This window comes from Macrobrachium rosenbergii, chromosome 52 (genome assembly GCF_040412425.1).
Source record: "Macrobrachium rosenbergii isolate ZJJX-2024 chromosome 52, ASM4041242v1, whole genome shotgun sequence".
Lineage (NCBI taxonomy): Eukaryota > Metazoa > Arthropoda > Malacostraca > Decapoda > Palaemonidae > Macrobrachium > Macrobrachium rosenbergii.
In genome coordinates, this window is record NC_089792.1 from 26,933,600 (window position 1) to 26,939,599 (window position 6,000).

A 6,000-nucleotide genomic window follows, 5' to 3' on the forward strand; every position below is an offset into this window, starting at 1 on the left:
TATAGAACAGTGCAAAAATTACGACAAAATGACTAAAGAATTTCTGAAATTTTCGGCGAGTTACATGGCGTAAGAAAAAAAAGTTTTAAAAAATTCACCATAAATTGAAATATTGTGCTAGAGACTTCCAACTTGTTGCAAAATGAAGGTACATGATTGAATATTACTAGAATGTAAGCGTTTTAGCTTACAATTGCGTTTTCGACCATTTCGGGTCGAGTCAAAGATTGACCGAAGGTTGAAATTTTTTGTAGTCGACGTATGGTACGTCCACTTGGCACCCAACAGACAATTTTAGTCGACGTATGATACGCCCAGTAGGCGTTTAAGGGTTAAGTAAAATACATACCATAATTTCATAATGCCTTTTGCTTCCCTTCAGTGTTTAACGCAAAGTATAACTTCTAATTTAAAATTCTTTATAAGTCCTAATAGTTAGTAAAAATACATCTATGCTTCAAGAAGTTTATTTTAAACTGTATCTGATGTAAGTATGACCACAGGGCATATAAGACCTGCCTCTCACTTATTCAGAGAGGAATATTAAGAAAAATTTGTGGTTACTCACTAGCATTCAGTGTTATCAAAATATATACAGCTGCATAACTACAATATACTTAAACAAAGCATATGACTAGAATGGCAAAATAAAATCTTTAATAATTCTACTGTATGCCTGAACCTTGGCCTACTGGCTAGCCTCCACAAGTATACATATGCATATGCATCATTTTAAGGAAGCCACCCAATTACTAAGGTACAGTACTTTTATTGAAATGCATTTATTACAGTGCAATACAGTCGATCTCCGGGATTCATGGATGATAGGGACCAACCCCCTGCGAATAGCTAAATTCCACGAATACTTGACACCCCTCTAAAAATGCTTATAACTGCCTATTTTGATAGTTTAAACACCAAAAACCCCCCTCTAAAAATGCTTATAACTGCTCATTTTAATAGTTTTATCATGAAAAATGTAGTCATAAGAATATGAAAACACAATTATCAGTGAATATTTCTCTATGAAAAATTCTGCGAATAGGAGAATTTTCCACGAATAATGTGGATATACGTTCCACAGAAAAATCCACGAATAGGTGAAGCCGCAAATCCAGTAATGTAGTTACATACATTTTTCAGTCTGAGTATGTGCACATGTAAATGTATGGATCACGTAATTCTCAGAGAGAAAAAGTTAAGTATATCTTAGTTTAACCAGACCACTGAGCTGATTAACAGCTCTCCTAGGGTTGGCCTGAAGGATTAGGCTTATTTTACGTGGCTAAGAGCCAACTGGTTACCTAGCAACGGGACCTACAGCTTATTGTTGAATCCAAACCACATTATAGCGAGAAATGAATTTCTATCACCAGAAATAAATTCCTCTTATTCTTCATTGGCCAGTCGGAGATTCGAACTCGCAACTAACAGAGTGGTAGCTGAGAAAGGAACCCGCTTGCCCAATGAGGAGAGAGAGAGAGAGAGAGAGAGAGAGAGAGAGAGAGAGAGAGAGAGAGAAGAGAGAGAGAGAGAGAGAGAGAGAGAGGGGAGAGAGAGAGAGGGGGGAGGTAAACACACAAAAATTGTGGCTGCACTAACTTCCAATGTGTTTGTGTGCTGCCTAACACATCAATGTGTGTGTGTGTGTGTGCGTAAATACCTGTCATCTGTTGTATCAATGAACGTCTTTAAGCACTCTTCACACTACCAATGGAGTTAGGGGCACAGGATAAAATGTTCAGTTCAAGATGTTGGGAATTATTTAAAAATAAAGCCACTAAAAAAAATTGTTGATAAATGACAATATGTTAGTTCATGTTATGGTATGGTATTTCAGACGGATTTCTTGAATAATGGTAATTTTTCAGTATTATGGAGTTTGGACAGGTACAAGTAATGGTAGTCTATAGATTCTGAGTAAACATTACCCTACCAAATACCTCAACTTAACATATTAGACCCCTGTGTATATTTTGAGCCATTTTTTTTCAGGGGGGGAGGGAGGCCTCATATGCAAATACAATACCTTAGCAAGTTCATAATGATAATTGGGGAAACTTATGAATGGGAGGAAACTTCTGTCACCATATGGATTGTCACAAAGTTGCAGTAACCACCTTCATATACCAAATTTCAGTGCAATACATTTACTCTTGATAAGATGATCATGGTTTCATCAGATTAATAATTCTACCCTAACATGAACTGACTGCTTTTATCATAATTACAGACTTGTTCAACAACAACATGAAATAACTCATCAAAAAGTCTTGATATAGTAGGGCTAGCAGCACTATTTGCCTTCCTTCTCTGATGTGACTGTGAGCAGACTCATGTTGGGAAATGGGTGTTCAGGGGAACTCCCATGAGGAGTTTCCAGTTGTCCAGCAACCAAGCATGATCTGCTCTGATCTCCCTGCTCACTGAGCAAACTGGCAGCCACTTCAGCTGCCAGTGAAGCGTGCGCCGAGGGTGCACCATTGCTGGATCAACTTCTGTAAATATGACAGGTGGCAAAGGAGACACGCCAAAACAAGAGGTTGAACGTAAAGCATACCTAGGCATTTTACAGCTTGGGGTTTAGACAGGACTCTCCCAATTTATCACAATACTCAAGTTGTGACTTAAAAAAAAAAAAAAAAGAGGGAGAGAAAAATAGATCTGTTCTGAGGTAATTACTCCTCCATGGACATCAGAACAAGCCAGCTGACTAGGTAACCCAGCAAAAGTAAACCATTCAAATAGATCCAAGCTGAAAGCAGGGTGGATCTTTTGTGAACACCAATGGAGTCATTTGCCAGACTAGGACACTGACCTTTGAACTGGTATAGGTCACCTGAAGATAAAGTGGTGGTACTTTCTGCATCATGCACCAGTTGCTCCCGTTACCACCCAAAGAACCATGTCATACAATCAGTACAGCTAATAATGGTCCATGCACCCTAGACTGTGGAGAGCCCATAACTGGCAAGGATTTCCTAGCCACTATCAACCTATTCATCCTACTTCCTACGTTAGTAATGCCGAACTATAAGCGAACCAATATCCTTACGCTGGTGTCATGTTTCCGTTTCTTGAAGGTACCTCTCAGATTGTGGTTGCCCTTTCCTTTGACTTTGACTTGTTACAACCCTGTGTGGTATTTCCTGGTTTTCTTTTCCTTATAAACAGCAGTTTAGAGTTAAAACTTCTTTTCTAAGAGATAAGTTACTACAGTACTATATATGGATGTATGTAACCAGAAATTAAATCAGTTTAAATATTAACTAATTCCAGTTAACTCTCTTTCTTTCGTAAGTCATGTCATTCATAATTTTGGAGGTTTTTTCACATATTCTGCATTTTCATCAATATTATGGCCCACTGGTGTTCTTTTAATTAAGGTTTCTGGTTTTTTCTTATATTTTACATATCACCAAAGTTTGTCACAATTGTAAAGCACAAGGGTCCTTTAATGAAAAGAATTAACACAAAGATACTGACCGAAAACCATATTTGTTTCCTCACCATCCCCACAGGGTAAATGTAGATTTGGCCAACACGTGAGGAAAGATGTGTCACGTTGTCATGATTGATATTTTCATATGCTATTTCAAGCAATATATTAATTACAATACTGCCCTCAATTACAATGTCATGTTTCTCAAATAAATTCTTCTTTTAAAGAATCATAAGGAAATCTCTATTTGCTGATTGCTAAATGAGGAAAGCACACTTGGCATTGCTGTAACCCCTTCCTGCACCCTTTTTTAACTAAACATGCTATTCATTCAACTGCACGCTGGGCAGGTAGCAGCAAGACTGCAGGCAAGCAGATACCATGGTAATGGTGACAACCAAGACGAGAACTGTCGCATGTGAATCTCAACTGTGCTCAACCAGGTGCATTTCAGGCAAAACATGAGTGGAATACCCAGGGACAAAACTATTTTCTAAGAAAGTGGGCTGGGTGAGAGTACTGAGTACTCAGTGAGATCCTTGCAAACTCTATTTGTGCAGTGTTCAATTAAGCCATGGGAAAGCCCATCATTTAGTCTTACAGGAACTCTTTGAACTACTAAATACTACTACTACTACTACTTCCTCTCAAGCCAAGCAAAAAAGAAAGCTGGAGAAGATGAGGAGGCTGGAAGTGCTCGACTATGAGAAGTAAGGAAAATGGCTGCAATTTCCTCCCTGCTCTAGCTAGTCAGGCTTCCCTCACAAGAGAACTGGTTTAAGTTAGGTTTGTCATTAGTATCAACAAAGAAGGAATCAAATCTGTCATCTGACAAGAGGGGTTTTGGATCTTAGCCAGGAATTCCAGGGACAAACTCGATGGCTACGGATGTCTAACCCCGTGTATGCTTGACAATCATAGGATAGGCCATGGAGTTCACCAACTCACTTCAAGGAGGCCAGAGCCAACAGGCAAACCGTCAGGTTCCTATCTGACACATGACGCAGAGGATCGTACAGGGTACGGGTGAGGTTGCCCAGCACTAAAGTCAGGTCCCAATTGGGTGGTTTCTTGGAGGACAAGACTGCTCAAAGCTCTTGAGAGGCATTGAGATCTCCCACGAAGAAGAAAGATCGACATTCTTCACTTGTAAAACTGCACTCAAGGCAGCTCTGTAGCCCGTGACGGAAGATAAAACTGAAGAAGATGGTCCCTGTTTTGGATTAACTTTTCCTGAGACTCCGCCAAGACCAGCCAGTCGTCGAGATATCTGAGAAGGCAAATCCCCCACGATGAAACCAGGGTGAATACTCTCGTGAAAACCTGAGGGGCTGTTGAGAGGCTGAAGCACAAAACTTTGAATAGGAAAACTGACTCCCCCAGGCTGAAGTGAAGAAACTCTCTGGAGGAAGGATGAATTGGAATCTGGAAGTGCACATCCTTCAGGTCTATTGAAAAGCAGAAAGTCACTCTCCCCGATGGCTGCTAACACAGTTCGAGGAGTCTCCATACTGAATTTGATGAATTAGACAGTCATCCAGGTCAGCCAAGCAATCTTCTTTTGAATGCCAACTTGCCTGCCGGCGTGAAGATGTAGCCATTTTTAATAGTAAGATTCATCCCAAATAAATCAAACTAAGCTCGCCAACAAACGCCTTGTTAAAGGAAATCCAGCAATGAGACTTGAATGGAATATCAAATTTACTATATATGCGGTGCATAAGATGGCCCCCATTTTCACACGAAAAAATGTAGGTTTAGAGGTATGTTATTAGCTGTATGAGAGACCCCAAATTTGTTAAATTAACACTCTTAGCTAAACTTGGTTGGCATATAAATAAAATAATATTTATTGCAATGAACATATAAAAAAATGTGTAAAAACAGTATCTTCAAGATTTTAAAATCTTTGGCAAAGCTCACCATTACGAAAAAATACTTTTGCATTCCCTTAGGGAAAACAAACATCACGACAAATACTCAATAGCCTGTGACGTCATTATTGGCATAGTAATACCTGTTGGTGATCCGCATGAATGTATTCCTTTAAAATTGGAAAGAATCACAATATTAAGGATAACTGGCAACTATCGATATCACAAAACCCTTTAGTTTGATTATAAACCCTTTAGTTTTATTATAAAATACTACCAAGGAAATATTAGCTACAGTAAACAAGGCTCGTAAGTCGAGAATGACAGGGAACTAGGAACAAGGCTGTTTCATAAACAAGAAAGTTAGACTAACTTGATTTACCTTCCTTTAACTTCAAATTATCTATCAACTGTAATAACGGTTTTTACCATTATTACAGTTGTTTGTTTACAGTGTTGATAGTCGTGATGGTAGTTAATTTTTACCATTATTATTGCATTATATACTCAAGCCCCCATTTTGGAGGGAGGTTTTTTAAAGGTCAAAAGGTCGCCTTATATGCCGGCATATACGGTAGGCCAAAGGCCAAGCGCTGGGAACTAAGAGGTCATTCTGCACTGAAAGGAAAATTGAGAGTGAAAAAGTTTTAAACGTGTAATAAGTTGCACTATGAAACAATTGTT

At 38.9% G+C, this 6,000-nt stretch overlaps 1 protein-coding gene across 2 annotated transcripts in view; it reads right to left on the reverse strand.

Moving 5' to 3' along the window:
- The window catches only part of LOC136833773 (ataxin-2 homolog), a 283,147-nt gene that overhangs the window by 230,880 nt on the left and 46,267 nt on the right, over positions 1-6,000 (reverse strand). The gene's annotated exons all lie outside the window — the stretch shown is intronic.